Source organism: Monodelphis domestica, chromosome X (assembly GCF_027887165.1).
Source record: "Monodelphis domestica isolate mMonDom1 chromosome X, mMonDom1.pri, whole genome shotgun sequence".
Classification (NCBI taxonomy): Eukaryota; Metazoa; Chordata; class Mammalia; order Didelphimorphia; family Didelphidae; genus Monodelphis; species Monodelphis domestica.
Window position 1 is genome coordinate 18,585,152 of NC_077235.1, and position 18,346 is coordinate 18,603,497.

The window sequence follows — 18,346 nt, forward strand, 5'->3', positions numbered from 1 at the left end:
AAACGGGGGAAAGGGGTGGGGGCCAACAGGAGGTAAATCTGTAAGTTACCAATCGCGCGGTAAAGGAGGCAGGAGCCCGGCTGCCCCTGGCTCGCTCCCTCACTTGCTCGCTGGAGGTAAAATAACGGAAAATATGCTCCTCGAGGGCTTCGGCTCCTCCGGAGCAAGCGAGCAGCGTGGTATTTTCCCGCGGCTGTACCATCCCATCCCCTTCAAGTTTAACTCATTCACATTTTCCTACGGAAGTTTCCCAGCTCGCTTTTCTCGCAAGCAAACAGGCAAACAACCCTAAAGCTACTTCGTTCTTTCAAACAGGGGCTTCTTGGGCTAGAGTAGTGGAAGCGGGGGGAAGGCGAGCCGAGTAGCTCGTGTCTGCAGAACGCATCCCAAACTGTGGAAAGGGGCTTGGCACCGGATTGCCCAGGTTTTAGGCATAAGCTGCCTCTTTTCGTCTCCCCAAAGAACAGTGTAAGTGAGCTTACAATGTGACAGGATGTTCCGAAGTGTTTCGATGGTGTCCCGCTGCATCGCCCAGAGCTGCTTGTTGTCTGTATGGAATCGTGACCGTAGCAGTAGCCGTCTGGGGAAGCACTCTGGAGGTAGGAGGCGGGGTGGGGGTGGGGGGTGATGCACCCAGCCCAGTTTTCAGCCTACCTTTTTGCCCAAACCGCAGTGGACCCTAGGGACCCCCCTTTTTGCATTTCTCCCTCTCCCCAAATAATTCCAAGGCGCTAGACAATTCGCTTATGCTCTTTGGGGTCTGGGCACTCCACAGCACTGGGGCTAATTCCTCCAAGAATAGAAAAAGATATTAAATTGTCTCCGGCTCCCCTAATCCTCTGATTCTTGCCGGGAGTATGTAGCTTGTGGATGGGGTGGGGTCCCGATCCCTGCCTATACGCAGATGCCTATAGACTCCATTATTTCCCTAAGATTCCTGTCTTAAGCTCTGTGATTCTATCAAAATTAATTTTACCTTTTGGGGCTCAATGGAAAAAGAATCTGTCTCTAGCTCCGTGCGTTTCTTGAAATAAAGAACCTCTTCTATGAAATGAGAAGAGGAAAAAGTTAGCTGTTAGGAGAGAAGGTGGCACAATATTCTTCCCGGTTTGAACCCGTGCAACAGATGCTTGTTTGGGGGAAACTTTGCTGGTAGGGACACAGCCCCTACAGGTCTTGGGCAACTAGGCAAATTGTAGTTTGGGATTAAGAGTTCTCCAAGCCCTAAAATTTCCCCATGAGAGCTAATTTATCCAGGAAACCTATCCCCTTTTTGCTGCTTTAGACAGATATTTGCCAGGAGGCTTCTCATATGTTTGGGTGTGGGTTCATCCCTTTTTCACAAATCTTTCTCCAAGAGGCAATGAGTTCTGAGCAAAAAAGCACTTTCATTTTCACCAACATATTTCCAACAGTCACATCTAATATCCTGATTGAAAACACAAGACATGTGTGATTAAACTGGATCATGTATGTAAAAGAACACATTGTAGTTAGAAAATAGAGGGGAAATATTATTCTTAGCTTCTAGCTGACTGCTCCCAAAGAATATGGAGGCTCTGCTAATTACTAGGAGATATTAATGCTAGGCAGAGAGTATATGACAATAAATTCTGCTAATTATAACTGTTTTGCCAGTGACCACCAGAATCCCTCTGATCTTTTTCTTCTGCCCATCTGTGGAGCTGGTCCTTCTCATATCCTGTCCTTCCCAAAGTCTATTCAAATCAACCAGACTTTGGAACTCCCTTATCACATTTTCCCTGAAGGTAGGTTAGGTTTATTTTATACTCTTTTCTCTTCCTTTAATTAGCCATTACCTCTACTCCTCAACTACCACTACAAGCCCATCCACAACCTTATCTTGATTTATTAGCATGCACTTCCCATCAAAGCTATTATAAGGGCTCCTTTTTGTGCAAGAGTCCTGCCTGCCTATTATATATGCCCCAGGTGCTCTGGACCCTTTTGGAGAAGTTAGTGTAAGGGTTTAGAGACCAGGGTTCATTTTCCTCCTTTCTCTGTTTTTCTGTCAGATGCTGGAAATTTGAAAACAAGCTGCAATACTTTTTTGGTCTGTTGGAGGAGCTCTAAATATTCCCGCCATGATTTCTTGCATTTTCTTTATCATAGCTCCTAAGACTCCTTCCCCCTCCCCTCTCCTTCTTTTACTTTAACCCCCTATCCACAGCAGCTAGCCATCACACACACACACACACACACACACACACACACACACACACACACACACACACACACTCCCTTAGGTAATTCTGACCTTGGGAATATAAGAATCTTAGCCTATTGATAAAAATCTGATGATAGTCATTCTTCCCATTCCCTTTGGCACCAAAAGTCCAAAATCTGGGTGCCATGAAGAAAGAGTGAGAAAAATATAATGACTGTTTATCATGGAAGGAGAAGAGCAGAAAATATTTTTTCTTTGTATTTTGAGAGTGTAAATTATACATATAAACTATTCTTCAGGATTTTGTTAGCATCTTTCTCCTCCTTTCTTTCCTTGGGACAAGCTTTGGCTTGAACTGTCCAGATGTTACATAGTTGGCTGAAAAATTCAAAGAGATCTTGGTTACTGAGAAAAGCAGATTTTTTCCCTTTCTTGTAATGTTGGAAATTCATCTTTTTGTCCCAGGGAAAGTGCTGTATGGCTAAAGCTTAGAGAACTGGGTAACAGCCTTTAATAGTAACACTAGCTATGCCTTTAAGTTTATAGTCTATATATAAATGTGGGAGAAAAGAGAATTACAAAGATATACAAGGTAATCTGTAATCTATTGTCATAAATCTTTCCTGACTAACCTTACCTCAGATCTAGCTGTGTTCCTATAACAAGATATAACTCAACAATTACTAAAATGATTTATATTTGTGCTTTGGGGAAATCAGACTGTTTTTACTTAAATTTTTTTTACTGAAATTTAAAAGAAATAGGAAAAGGGATTTGTTTTCCTTTAATAACTAACAACTGTGACTGGGGTTTAGATAACAAACCATTTAGTTAGTGGATGGCTATTTGGTCCATTTTTTCTTAGCTAACATATGACAATTCCTAAGCTCAGTAAAAATCTATTGATCATACAGGGAACTAGATAATCAACAGGTTGTCTTAAGCAATGAACAATTTCTCTTTTACTACTCGACTCAGCTAAGCATCAGTTCTTATTACAGAATGAAGTCTGAAAAAATACTCTTCTCAGTCTCTAGATCTACTGTTATTCAGATGGTTTTCCTTAACTAGGATATGACAGTTATAGTGTCTTTAATGCTTCATAAGTTTAGGAAATATATATTGATTAGACATGGAACTAAAATTGAATAATTTCTATTTTGCTATTACCTCAGCTCAGCTGAATGTCAGTTCTCATAGGAAAAAAACAACCGCATTTTTCTCAGTCCCGACATCTACTATTTATTAAGAAGGTTTTCCACAATGCAGTTGAACAGGGATATGGACTGAACCCGATTTCACTGGGAAATGGAACTCCTGAGGAAAGAAACTCTCCATGCAAGGGAGGGCACCTTTGGGGCAACTGAGAGTCTTAAAATATTGCCTTGAACCCTGGGAAGTGAAATCATTTTGCTAAGTCACAGCTAATATGTGTTGGGGGATCTTGAACCCATACCTTTCCTTCTTTGAGGCTAGCTATCTACTCACTACAGTAGCCTGTTTCTCAATAGGTTAACCCTTATTTTATGTCCCTTTCATAACAGGTAAGGAATAGAGATTTCTTTTATTTGAATATGAAAATAAGATGCCTTGTTGTTGTTGTTTTAAATTGCCTTCTCATGAATAGCTTTCAGATCAAGTTAAACCACAGACAGTTTGCCACATTATTGTGGTTAAGAGGGTTTTTTCCCATGATAGGCTAGATTTTCAAGTAAACCCAAGGAAATAGCAGAGACCCATTTTCAAAGGGCAAATAATTACGTGAGTAAAATTGTCAATGGGCAGTAAATGCATAGATTCCTTTTATGGTAGATTGAACAATTAAAGATAATGACAGAAGTAATCCTAAGTGTTTGACATAAAATTCACTGTAATACAATTTTTAAAGTAGGAAGTGCATCAGTAGCTGTCTGTATATGTGTGTGTACACACAAACACATCCTGAGGGCCTACTATGTGCTCAGCACTAAGTTAGATTCTGGGGATGATACAAACTATTTCTAAAACATTCAGCCTGATGACAGCCTCTGTCTACCTCTGAGGCTTGCTTCTCACACCCTGATGTGAGACGTTTAGTTTTCTGGACTGTACACGGTCAGCAAAGAACTGGCTAATTAATATCTTTCTGCTGTTCTTTCTCTAGGGATTTTTCATTGAACCTCTGTCCTCATCACAAACTGTGGGTCCTTTACTTCCTTAAGCAATTGGAATCATAAATCTCAATGAGTGAGTAGCTCGAGTTGGCTGTCCTTAGTAAGGGGATTTCTCCACTGGGTGGCAGATTGGACTTATTAACCTCTAAGCTAGTTTTCTGGGCTACATCATTCCCCCAAATGCAGCATTTGCATTTGCTCTGACTTCTGCTCTTCTCCCTATTTCTGCTGCTTGCTTTAACCTGTTGTACGGTGTAAGTGGAGAGCGGTACTGCTGGGAGACAAAGGTCACTTGTGCCATGTGATCTTGGTCAACTCACTTAACCTCTGGATGTCCCAGTTTTCTGATAGGTAGAATAATACTTGCTTTGATTATCTTACAAGGTTCTTGTGAGGATCAAATAGCAATGGATGCAAAAATGCCATGCAGACATTCTTGTTGTTTTTGCCATGCTATTATTCTCTTTTTCTGTGGGCCTCACATAGAAAGAGCCTTGGGACAAGTCAATTTCCATCCACTCTACTTTCATATCTAAAATTATATGAACAATTGAACCAGTGAACAAAATAACTGCTCTTTCCTCTTTGTACTTGAATAAAACCATTAGCATCTAAAGGTAGTCTTCCATACATGGCCAAAAGTATCCTCAGGACCACTCCAGCCAGGAAGCAGGCAGTACAAGTGGGAGGTAGTGCTCTCATCCCATTCTCTCATGCTTTTCATCTCTCTTAATGGATCTTGTTCTGTTTTGAAAGTTTGTCATTTCACATAGCTTGGAAAAGATGGGCATATGTTATGTTCAGACAGTGGTAGGCAACAATTTGCTTTAGGATAATAATGGTCAAGTTTCAAGGAAACTTTACGGATGGAGCTTTCGGGGGTATTTGGATGTTTACATTTGCACTGGGAGGATTTGCCATCTGTCAGTCCATGAAAGAAAGGGAACTTGTGGTAGACAATCTTGACGGGCTTCGTACCCGGTAGGTATTTTTGATAGGTGCTAAATTTTGATAACCTACAACATTCTCTATCTTTTCCTTGCATAGAAGACTAAATCCAGGATCACTAAGGAAAAGTGCTCTATAATTTTTGGTAACAATAATCTGGTCCTAAATTTCCATCATGAAGCCCTTCATGGTCACAAACAAGCCTACATCAGCCAACCATCCGTTCACTGCTTCCTTTTCAACATATTGTTCCCTGGCTTCACACAGATGCTATCCATGTTCAATTCTTGGATCGTAGGCATTTCATAGACCCCATCCAGAGGTAAACCATTCCTGGTTAAATTTTTTTTTCAAATCCTTGTATCAGCTTGGATTCCTGCTTATTCCCAAACTATTTTGGTATGTTTGGGTTTTTTTTTCCTATTTATCATGTTAATCATTGTCATTGTTGTTGTTGTTATTATTTTGTTTCAGGACTCCTGATTACTTGCCTGGTTATCTAGACTCTTGATCTTCAGCATATTCCTGGTTCCTCTGGCCCTAGTTACCAGCTTGCCTCTGCTCTCCTTCACTGCTGTCCAAAGTATTGGCTCTGAGAGCTAACTAGTAGGAAGTGGGACTCTATTAAGGAAACAAATTCAACATACATCACTTATGGTCTTGCAAATATTAAACTCTTCCAGTCCTCTACTTATTATTGGGAAATGCACTTCATTGATAGTTCTTTTTTGGTGGTGGTGGTGGTGGGGTGTTGGAAATGGAGCCATGAGATTCTATTGTGTTTTTATTGGCTTCTAGGCAATCCATACCAACCTTCTCATTTCTGTAAGTCAATGACTTCAACAAAGTACCAGAAAACAGAGCAGGATCAACTAGGCTATGTTGCAGGATTTCGTTTTTTGCCATGAATTTTTGGAAATGGGGGCTAGATGAAAAGCGAGGGACTTCCCAGTCTAGTGATTTCGACTAAGCTAAACAGTCACTCTTGTTTGAACTTTGGACCTTTGTGATATTTTATCAAATGTAAAAAGGAACCTAGTTATCTGGCATTCGTGTTTCTAACATTTTTATAGTGATCACAATATTATTGATTTTTAAATTAAATATAACTTTTAAAAATAGCTAGCTGCATTCTTGTGTGTAATTTTATTGTGGCTTGGGACCAAACTTTTTGGTATAGGAAGGAATTCAGGATGGTGGGATAGGAAGGGAGCTGAAACTCAAGTAAGAACCCTAATGGGATCCCATCACTACCACTTAGTGGTGGGATGACCTTGGGTGAGTTACTTCAGTTGTCATACCTCTAAAATGGAGAAACTTGCATTAACTAGCCCAAAGAAGAGTTGTGAGGGCCAACTAAGATAACCCATGCAAAGCACTTTGCAAATCAGTAAATGCTCTTATAACATTTTAAGTTGTTTGTTATTATTGTCATCGTCATTATCATCATCATCATCATCATCATCATCATCATCATCATCACTGAAGGCTATGGGAAATAGATTTCCTTTCTGTACCAGCTCACATCTCTCCATCTTGTGCACAAAAAATAGCATAAGAGACTTTGTCAAATGCTTTGCTAAAATAATAGGTGGAACTATGTTTGTGGTATTTCTAATATCTATTAAACAAGAAACTCTATATTTTAGGGAATTTTAGGAGTCAGAGAAATGCGTTTCATTTCTTTCTATGTTTCTAAATAAGGGCCAGTTAAATCTTTATGATGGTAGGATAGATTGCTGCCTACTTGGTATGAACCAGAGTTTACACCCTCACCACATACCACAATAAGTACCACAATCTGCACCAATTGGATACAGAACCCAAACTATAAAAGGTCAGAGCATGAAAAAACAGAGATGGGAAGGAGATAACTTAGCTAAAGCTAAAGATGAGAATTCTTAGCTGAACAAAAAATATAAAATAGGCAAAATTACAAAAATTGATAAAGAATAATACTTCCCAGCTCTCGGCAGAGAGGTATAGCTGAGAGTTTCAGAAAAAAAATCAACAACCCACTTATTTTTAGGCATTAACCAATGAGATGATTTGTTACTAGACTATATATATTTGTTATAAGGGAGAGATTCTTTGGGGGAATGTTGGGTAGTAATAGTGATGTTAGAAAAGAAAAAATGGCACTGATGAAACATTAATAAAATATACAAAAGAGAAGAGAAGGAAATCTAGAAGGGGACAAAAACAGGAAATGGAGTTCTGTTATTACCATGTTAACAATTGCACAATTTATAAGATTTACTGTTTTTAAAATTATATATAACAGTTCACATTTTCATGTACATTGTTGATGTTTGTTAGGTTCACAACAAAAAAGAAAATTATATTTCAAAAGCTGTAACAACATGATAACAAAAAAAAGCACAACAGGAATCTGTCTGCCCCAAATTACTCCTCTAAAAATTCTAGACATTAAAATAAAATCAATCAAAAACATCTAGAAGAGCCTTATTAAGAACATGACTATTCAAGGGAACATGAGTTAAAACTGAAATAGGAAAAACCACTTCATATTACTGATGAGGAAACTGAGGCAATGATTTGTCCAAGGTAAGATTCAAATATATTTTATGACTTGAATCCAGTGCTGTAGCCATGACAAAATGCATGTAATCTAGGATTTAATCAATCAACAAATATTTATTAAACATTTATATGTTTATATATATATATATATATATATATATATATATATATATATATCTATATACACCAGGCTCGAGACATACAAAGAAAGGCAACAAAAAGCTACTACCTACAAGGAACTCACATTCTAATAGGAGAGACAACATGCAAAAAAGTAGGGCCACAGAAAAGTTCAATACAATGTAAATGGAAGGCACCAGCAGTGGGAAGAACTGAGAAAGGCTTCTTGTGAAGAAGTAAGGTGAGATTTAAGGTAAGTTTGAAAGGAGGCCAAGGAAGCCAGAAGATGGAGGTGAGGCAGCAAAGCATTTCAATCAGACATAGGGGAAACCAGGGAAAAGTCACAGATTCAGGAGATAGAAGGTCATATAAGAGGAAGAGCAAGTAGGCTATCACAGCTAGATTATAAAGAAGGAAGAAAGTTATGAGAAGAGGAGGAAGGTATGAAAATGTTTTCAACACCCTAGAGGATTTTAGGTTTCCTCTTGGAAGTGTTAGGGGGCCATTAGCGTTGAATAGGGTTGTAGGAGGTAGGATGTGTGTGTGTGTCTGTGTGTTTGTCTGTTTGTCTCTGTCTCTGTGTGGCATGGTCTGACTTATGCTTTAGGGAAAAATAGTAAAAGATAGATCGGAGTGAGGGAAAAAGAAGGAATGGAGTCATCAAGCCAAATTTTAGTATTTCCTAATTTGGGGGCAGCTAAGTGGCTTAGCAGATAGAGCCTTAGGTCTACAAGTCAGGAAGATTCTTCTTTCTTCCTTTTTTTTTTAAGCCCTCACCTTCTGTCTTGGAGCCAATACTGTTGGCTCCAAGGCAGAAGAATGGTAAGGGCTAGACAATGGGGGTCAAGTGACTTGCCCAGGGTCACCCAGCTGGGAAGTGTCTGAGGCCAGATTGGAACCCAGGACCTCTAGTCTCTAGGCCTGGCTCTCCATCCACTGAGCTACCCAGCTGCCCCAAGATTCTTCTTTCTGAATTCAAATCTGACCTCTGACATTTACTAGCTGTGCAACCTTGGGCAAGTCATTTAACTCCATTTGCCACTGTTTCTCATCTTTAAAATGAGCTAGAGAAGGAAATGGCAAATCGCTCCAGAACCTTCCAAGAAAATCCCATAAAGGGATCACAAAGAGTCAGACATGTCTAAAACAACTGAACAACAACAACGACCTGATCTGATGATAATGTGACATAATAAGCGTGCCACATCTGGAGTGAAGAACCACTGGGTTGGAAAGCTACTACCAACACTTACTAGTTATCCAGTTATAGATAAGTGTCCATTTATGTTGCTTTATTCGTTTTCTGAACCTTTCTTTTTTTTAGATTTTTAATTAAAAAAATATTTTCCCATGTTTACATGATACATTTTTGTTCCCTCCCCACCTCCCACAGCTAACAAGCAATTTCACTGGTTAACCTTTCTTTTTTCCACATCTGTAAACTAAGTGATAGGGCCTAGACTCATGCTTTCAATTGAGAGGGAACTTCTAAGTCATCCTGCCTTAGAAGTTAAATAGCAACTATGATGTACTGCCTCTCCAATATATATACACATGATTTACGAGAATATCTCCGCTAGCTACTTTTCAGGATTGTTGTGAAGATCAAGTGAGAGAAACATTAAGTATTTTGCAAATCTTCCAAGATTACCTATCAGCACTAATTAGAAATTAATGATTACAAGTTTGCAGACAACTAGAGTACTACAGATGAAAAGGAACATCACTGGTAGTATATATATATATACACTATAATATAGATATTAAATACATATATACTATAATAATTATAGTGCTATAATATAATTTATAGTATATATATAGTATATATATAGTATAATTTATAGTATATAAATATATACATATATATGTAAAGATAAATAGATAGTTTTAGAAAAACTAGACCAGAGATTTTATTGCTATGGGAAGAACCTAGTAAGGAATTTCCTTTACCAATGGAGACTAAAATCCTTTCTGCCGCTTCTATCTGTTAGAGTGTTAGAGATACTTCAAGCACTGACAAGGTGAGTGATTTGCTCTGTCACACAACCATTACGTGTAAGAGGCAGGGCTGGAAACCAAGCTGTCCTGGCTACAAGGTCGCCTCTCTATCCATTATGCCCACTGCCTCTCCTTGACAGCACAGAAAATCTAAATGGTAGTGTTTTTTCCTAATTTTAGTCAAAATTTTCATTGAGCTTTTTAAACACTTTAACACACTTTGATATAAGATGCTCAATTGCCACTTCGGTAGTCTTGTATTACAAGTTCAAGATGAGGATGTAACAGTTGCTCTCATTTATATTTTTAGAATTTGATCTACCCTTTTCAGAAGCCACAGAAAAATTGGGGGAGACATGTCTTTTGCTTCATATTTAAAGTTTTACATTAATTCACTTAGTCCAGAAAAATGCAGAAATAGTTTAACCGCATTAGTATTTGGGGGCTGATTTTCTAAGATGAGTAATAATGTTATGTGAATATATTTATTTTTCTTGAGCAATGTCACAAACAACTTTAATATCTGCACTTCTTTTAATTATAAATTATTCTCCAAAAATAATTAACAGGAATTTAATAATCGAAGCAAATTTTAAAAGAAGATACAATCAACTTTGCTGTAAAATTACCATCTGATTAGCAACTTAGAGTTGGGAAGGACTTTAGTTCTCATCTGTTTCAGCCCTGTCTTTTTACATACTAAAAAAAATGCCTAAAACAATGATCTACCCAAAGTAATATGGGTAGGAAGATTGCAACAGAGGTTTCTTCTAAAGGTCTTATGAATTCTTAATGTTGCCCCCTCCTTTTTTTACAGAGACCATTTGGGGTGTCCTAGTATAAATACACACACACACACACATACACACACATAATATTTATATAAACCCTTACCTTCTGTCTTGGAATCAGTACTGTATATTGGTTCCAAGGCAGAAGAGTGGTAAGGGCTAGGCAATGGGGGTCAAGTGACTTGTCCAGGGTCACACAGCTGGGAGGTGGCTGAGGCCAGATTTGAATCCCATCTATAGGCCTGATTCTCCATCCACTGAGCTACCTAGCTGCCCCCCATAGATGTGTTTTAACAAGTGTCAGTTGTTGGCAAAGGGATGAGAAGATCTTATTCTTCCTTTTCTAACACTTCTCCACATACGTCTATGATTTTTACTTAATGATTTTGAGGGAGAAGAGACAAAGGAATAGGTTTAAGATGGATAAAATATAACGTTGGGACATCACAGGATTTAGAGCTGAGTGAACCTCACAAAGACCATCTAGTCTACCACTCTGCATTTATAGAGCCTGAAACTTGAAAACGTCAAGTGACATATCTAAAGTCTCACACAGTAAATAGCTGAGGCAAGAGACAAAAGGGAGCTATTCAACATCTGCTTTTACTCCAAGGAGACTAATCTTTAAACTGGAAAGGTCTTTTTTTTTGCTGTTTAACTGAGATTTTGTCAGATCTAGTAGTCTCTACCCCCTCCAATCTATCATAAACACCACTCACCACTGACAGGCTTATCTGATCATGTCATCTCTCTCCTTAAAAACATCCATGGCTACCCCTTATCAAAAACAGTATTAATGCCCTAAGTTGTCATTTATTGCCCTCCAGCAACCTTTCCAGTTTTATATCCCACTACTTTCCCTATACTACATTCCAGCCAAACTGGACCAGCCCTCCTTCCTGAAACATTTTTGCTACACACCACAATCCTCCATCCCTTGACTCCACTCTTTTACATGTATGCAATGCTCTTCTTTGTAATTCTAGCTTCCATCAAGACTCATTTCAGATACCAAAAGGAATGGGAATTATGAACTGGAGGAATTCCATGTGAACTGGAACGACTTCCAGGAATGGATGCAGAGTGAGAGGAGCAGAACCAGGAGAACATTGTACCCAGAGATGGATACACTCTGGTGCAATGGAATGGAATGGACTTCTCCATTAGTGGCAATGCAGTGATCCTGAACCACCCGGAGGGATCTACAAGAAAAACCACTATCCACATTCAGAGGAAGAACTGTGGGAGCGAAAACACAGAAGAAAAACACAATTGATCACGTAGTGCAATGGGGATATGATTAGGTTTTGATGTTAAAGGATCACTCTACTTCAAATATGAATACCATCGAAATAGGTTTTGAACAATGATTCATGGATAACCCAGTGGAACTGCTTGTCAGCTCCAGGAGAGGGGAGAGAAGAGGAGTAGGAACAATCATAAATCATGGAACCATGGGAAAATATTCTAAATAAAAAAAAATAAGAAGGTCATGTATGTAGGGAATGGCTGAAAAAAAACACTTATTTCAGTTACCAATTCATCAGGAGGCCTTCCCAGGTCCCCTCAGCTAATAGAGCCTTTCCTTTCCAAGGTCCCCTTCCTTCTTCCCTGTATATATATATATATATATATATATATATATATATATATATATATATATATATATATATATATATCTTTAAGGTTCCTACTAGGATATATGTTGTCTTCTCCATTAGGGTGTAATTTCTTTTAGCTCAAGGGTTGTTTTTAGTATTTTCCTCGTATCCTTAGCACATAGTAAGTAATTAATGAAGGCTTGTTGATTGATTCCTTCTCCTTTCTCATTCCTCTGTCCTAGTGTGACCCACTGATTTGTAGCCAATAGGAAATGCAGTACAAATCTTCAAGGATCTGGAGACAAAAATAATGTAAATTGAAGGAAACTGTAAATTGTAATTCTATAAATATAGAACTTCACTATTGCTAATTTTGGCATAATTCCTTCACATTTTGTTTAGAAACATTTATACTTTTATTTAACATAATTTTCATTTCTTCTGGCAGCCCTTTGAAAATCATTTTATGCATAAAATCTGCTTTAGGCTATGTCTGTATAGTATTACAGGAACAGGAAAGTTGGCAATTATCCAATTGGTTCATTCCAAAAAATTCTGAGCAGGGTAATAACTGTCTACACTGGTTGAATAAAATGGATAGCTAACCAAAATCTCTCCTTCACTCGGCTTCTAGTTCCATACATGAATGAAATGTTATTCTTTAATGGGGGGAAGGGGCAGAATAGAGAGAATAAGACCCCTAACTGATTTTGCTCAGTCAATTCAACATTCTTGCCCCTCAGAGAGCTCTCTTCCAGCAGACCTTTATCCATACAAATTGAGTCGACTGATCATTTCGATAGCACATGGATGATCTTAAGGATCAAGTTGTGTGTAGGTCATTTATGTTTTGGCAACAGCAGCTTGTTCTAAATGTAGATCTTAGAATGGTAGCCAAGCCAGCAGAATGACTGATAGAAAGCTTAATATGTGACTAGGTCACTGTATTTCACACATGGACAAACCAGAGGTAAAGCACCTTTAAGAATGGAGGAGAAATAACAGTTTCAGCTATATGGAGTGGGTTCATTTGCCTCTGTAAAATCATTTTTTCTTAGATAAACATTCACAAGTCCTTGCAGGATTTTTTCCTCGCTCCTCTCGGACTTAAATCATCACCCATATTACAAAAATATTCTCACGAATATCTCTAGTGGCACAGTCTTGTTCCTTTAATTAAAGGACAAATAGAACATGATAGTATGGAACTCTAAACTAGAATTGGTCGTTGTTATCCAGGAAATTACAAAACAGGGTAGGTTTTGTGGTTGTTAAGTTGTTGTTTCCAAATGTCATGACCAGCCTTGCTTCTCGCTTCTGTGCTTGCCAGGTCAGCACACTTAACCCCACCATAGGCAGAAAATAGAAGATCTCATAGATCCATAGCTCAGGGACCGGAGCATCAAGCTAATTTTGCCATTGGTCCTGTTGTGAGCTGGAACCTAGTTGCAGTAACTGAACAATCCTCAATCTTGGAGACATACCCAAGTACCTCGGTGGCCATCCTGTGCTCCCTTCCTGATCCCCTTTGTTGAATCAGCTCTGTCTATCTTGGTCCTTGCTTTATTGTAAATGCTCCTAATGTGGAATGGAGTCCTATTTGGGGTCTTGCCCTGAGCCCAAGTTTCTCTTATGATGTTCTTGCCACTAATATTTCTGCCCATTTTCCATTCTGTCTGGTGAAATGCCCTCTAAATGTCATTTTGTGGACATGTCTGACATGGCTCTTCTAGACCCCAGTCTCCAACTTGATGCTGCTAAACTCATCTGGAACTCCCACTTGCATGTCTTGTGGGACTCAAGTTTTCCATTTAGGTTTGTCTAGCTTCCTACCTATGAGCACTCAGTGGCCATACAGAAAAACCTGACTTTAAAACCCATTTCTTCCATTTCTGTATCCACGAGGAAGTTACTTAACTTTTGGAGATCTCATTTTCTTCATCCACAAAATGGTGGTTAGACTAAGTGACCTCAAAGGCCTCTTATAGCCTTCATTTTATGTTCCTGCTGAGCCCTGGTATTGATGTTTGTCACTTCAGTTGAGGGAATTTTTCTTCTCAAATTTAAGGTGCATGTGAAATGTCTAATAAACTAAGTGAAATTAAGGCTTAAAATTGAACTGAATGCCCCAAAGTAGCCCATCGGTCATTCCCTTGAGGTTCTTGGAAAAAATCCTGGGTCGGATTTGAATGGTTAAGTTCAGCTGTCATCACAATAAGGTCAGGAAGCTATTTCTCTGATTTCATCTACTCCTAAGTATGCGTCTGCATTTTTCAACCTGTTTTGAGAAAAACATTGAATTTTTCATAGACTAGAATGCATATAGAATTCTTTTATGACATCAACACATTATTTTTGCAAGAAGTAATAACCAACCCATAGATCTTTTAGTTGTACATTTTTGATTCATTTTTCAACTTTGATGCTGCTAGTGGGAAGTTTTCCTACGAAAAATTGAAGTTTTACATAAACTGGAGTGAGTAGCCTAAGCATTAGGTAATTGAACCTGTATATATTTTTGTAAGAACTAGAAATTTTTAGGGGGCACCTAGATGGGCTCAGTGGATTGAGAGCTAGGCGATAGGTCCTGGGTTCCAATCTGGCCTCAGACACTTCCCAGCTGTGTGACCCTGGGCAAGTTACTTGACCCCCATTGCCCAGCCCTTACTGCTCTTCTGCCTTGGCACCAATGCACAGTATCGATTCCAAGAGAGAAGGTAAGAATTTTAATTTTTAAAAAGGGAATTTTTTTTCACAAGGAACATAGACTCATTTTGGCCAAGTCATTAAATGAGCTAGAAGCTATATAGCTAAAAATCCGACGTCCTGATAATAAACATGTACTGTTCTCCAGATATTTATACAATGGATGTACAGTAAGTAGCCCACAAGAAAAGAAGATAGCTGAGGGCCAGGACTATTCTACTATTGGCTTTGTATTCTAAGGCCCCAACTGAGGTCCTGGCTCTTCTGTTGTGACTGGATCTATGATTCATTGATATGGAAATAGGAGTCCTAATTCTTGTAGGGAACCACCTCTACTAATTCAGATGGGCAAGTACTGAACAGTTTATAGATTGAAGCAGTTGCCTACAGCCAAGCATTCTGTCTTTGACAAGCTCGGAACTTGATCCCAGGTCTTTCTAGACTCCAACACATCTCCTGATACATGACTCCAAGTTGTTATGCACACTGTGGGTGTTTAACATATGCTTGTTGATGGAATGATTCACTTTTCAAATGGTCTTAGATCTCTCTGAGCATTCCCAACCCCCAGAACAATGACTTTCACACAGCAGGCTCAAAATAATTGTATGGTGGTCCATGTTCATTTCACTTTCGTGAGCCTTGGGGAGTTTCTAAAATAATACTGATGAAACTCTCCTGTGAACTTACTTGGAAAGTGAGTAAGATGTGGGGAAGGCTAACCTTAAGAAGGCAATGCTAGGGGACAGCTGGGTGGCCCAGTGGATGGAGAGTCAGGCCCAGAGATGGGAGATCTCAGGTTCAAATCTGGCCTCTGACACTTCCCAGCTGTGTGACCCTGGGCAAGTCCCTTCACCCCCATTGCCTAGCCCTTATGGCTCTTCTGCCTTGGAACCAATGGTTCCAAGGTGGAAGGGAAGGGTTTAAAACCAACCAACCAACCAACAAACAAATAAATAGGGCAATGCTCTTTCAAAGAGCCTCTGTCCAAGACTGTCTCCTTAGATATTGAGGTAATAAGGTGACCCAGCAAAGAGAGCACTGATTCTGGAGTCAGGAAGATCTGAATTCAAAACAATGTCACACACTGACTAGCTGTATAAGTCTGGGCAAGTCACTACTTTTCTCTGGTGCTTCAGTTCCTCAGGTATAAACTGAGGAAAATGGTAGCGACTATCTGCCAGGGATGCCAGGGAGAATTGAATGAGCTATTTCAAAAGCATAGTACTTGGTACATTGTAGATCCCAATAAAGGCTTGTTTCCTTCCTTTCTTCAAATCTGCTATCGAGGTTTTGCTTTAATATGGAACTTTAATCAACTGAACTCATCTGCCTTAAAATAATGACAAATGCTAAAAAGGAGATAAATGCCCCAAACCCAAGATATTCTATTTTCTTGGATTGTTAAAAAGATACAGACCATTAGTTAACTATGTAAAAAATGTGCTCACAATTTCCCAAAATCTCACTAAGAACGTAACTTTCTTCTTTCTTCCACCCCCTTCCCTCCCTTCCCATTCCACTCCCCTGTGAAATGAGAAAGTTAAATCATATTTTCCTCTTTTTTCTAATAGGACATGTTGGCATATAAAGAAAGCAACATAAACTAGCTTTCAGTAGACCAAACATTGAAATGACTTGTTAGTGCTAATTTACAGGAGCAACTCAAAGAAAAATAAAGGGTGTAGGGATTATCTCTATATGTATGATTTAAAAGACATAATGAGGGCAGCTAGGTAGCTCAGTGGATTGAGAGCCAGGCCTAGAGATGGGAGGTCCTAGGTTCAAATCTGGTCTCAGACACTTCCCAGCTGTGTGACCTTGGGCAAGTCACTTAACCCCCATTGCCTAGCCCTTACCACTCTTCTGCCTTGGAACCAATACACAGTATTGACTCCAAGATGGAAGGTAAGAGTTTAAAAAAATAAAAGACAACATATATTTCAAAAAAACAATTTCAGAGAACAGGAGATGCTAAATATTTGGACTTATGAAATATTTAGTGTTGAATCAAAGACCCTGTCTTAGTTATGTTTCCAAATCAATTATTTGGAAGTCAATTTGTTTTGGCAGTTCACCAAACTACTGCCAGTTAATTGACTCCTTTTGTTGTCATAATGCCAAAAATAATGTAAGTGATTTTAATTTATAAACTTCAATTAGTATTTTATGACCTTTGTCATCATATTTAAAGAATAGGTCTTGAAGCCTAGAAGATATAGGTTCTAGTCTAGCCCTTGACACATAGTAACTATGTAAAGATGGGCAAATCACTTAACTTCTTGCTTCTCTAGGCAATTTTTAAGACTCTAAGTTGCAGAGCAGTTGTTTCCAGTTCTAAAACAGTGAGGTATCATTTTCGCATACCAACCCCCCTCCCATAGCCAACAAGCAACTCCACTGGGTTTGACATGTGTCATTGATCAAGACCCATTTCCATATTATTATTTGCACCAGGGTGATCCTTTAGAGTCTACTTTCCCAGTCATAGCCCCACTGACCCTTGTGATAAAGCAGTTGTTTTTCTTCTGTTTTTCTTTCCCCACATTTTTTCCATATTATTGTTTGCTTAGTAGACATTTCTTAAACTAATGGAGTGGTTAAATTTAATGTCATTTAATTCTGAGTGATCCATGAGAAAGAACACTATCTACATTCAGAGGAAGAACTCTGGGAATAGAAACACAGAAGAAAAACAACTGCTTGATCACATGGTTCGATGGGGATATGGTTGGGGATGTAGACCCTAAATGATCACCCTAGTGCAAATATCAATAACATGGAAATAGACTTTGACCAGGGACACATGTAAAACTCAGAGGAATTGCACAATGGCTATGGGAGGGTGGGAGAGGGGAGGAAAAAAACATGAATCTTGTAACCATGAAAGAATATTCTAAATTAATTAATTAATTAAAATTTTCCAAAATGTAAAAAAATAAATAATTAAAATTTAATGGCATTTAAAATCTTTTCTAATTCAGAGGTCCTATTTATAACTCACTCCAAATGACCAAACCTTCCATTTTACTATTTTGCTAGCCTGGAACTAGAATTTATAATAGATCTCTCCCAGTTTTGTTGTTGTTCAGTCATTCACTTGCCTTTGACTGTCTATGATCTCATTTGAGGTTTTCTTGGAAAAAAGATACTGGAGTGGCTTGTCATTTACTTTTCCAATTCATTTTACAGATGAAGAAACTGAAGCAAATAGGGAGTGAAGTGACTTACCCAGGGTCACTCAGCAAGTAAGGATCTGAGGTCAAATTTGAACTGAGGGAGATGAGTCTTCCT

At 38.7% G+C, this 18,346-nt stretch overlaps 1 long non-coding RNA gene across 1 annotated transcript; it reads left to right on the top strand.

Moving 5' to 3' along the window:
• The first annotated feature begins 79 nt into the window (after nt 1–79).
• Nucleotides 80–6,644, top strand: LOC103099213 (uncharacterized). Its single transcript, XR_474795.2, has 4 exons — nt 80–599; nt 4,332–4,414; nt 5,389–5,611; nt 5,764–6,644. It is a non-coding gene; the product is annotated as an uncharacterized LOC103099213 (long non-coding RNA).
• The last annotated feature ends 11,702 nt before the right edge of the window (nt 6,645–18,346 follow it).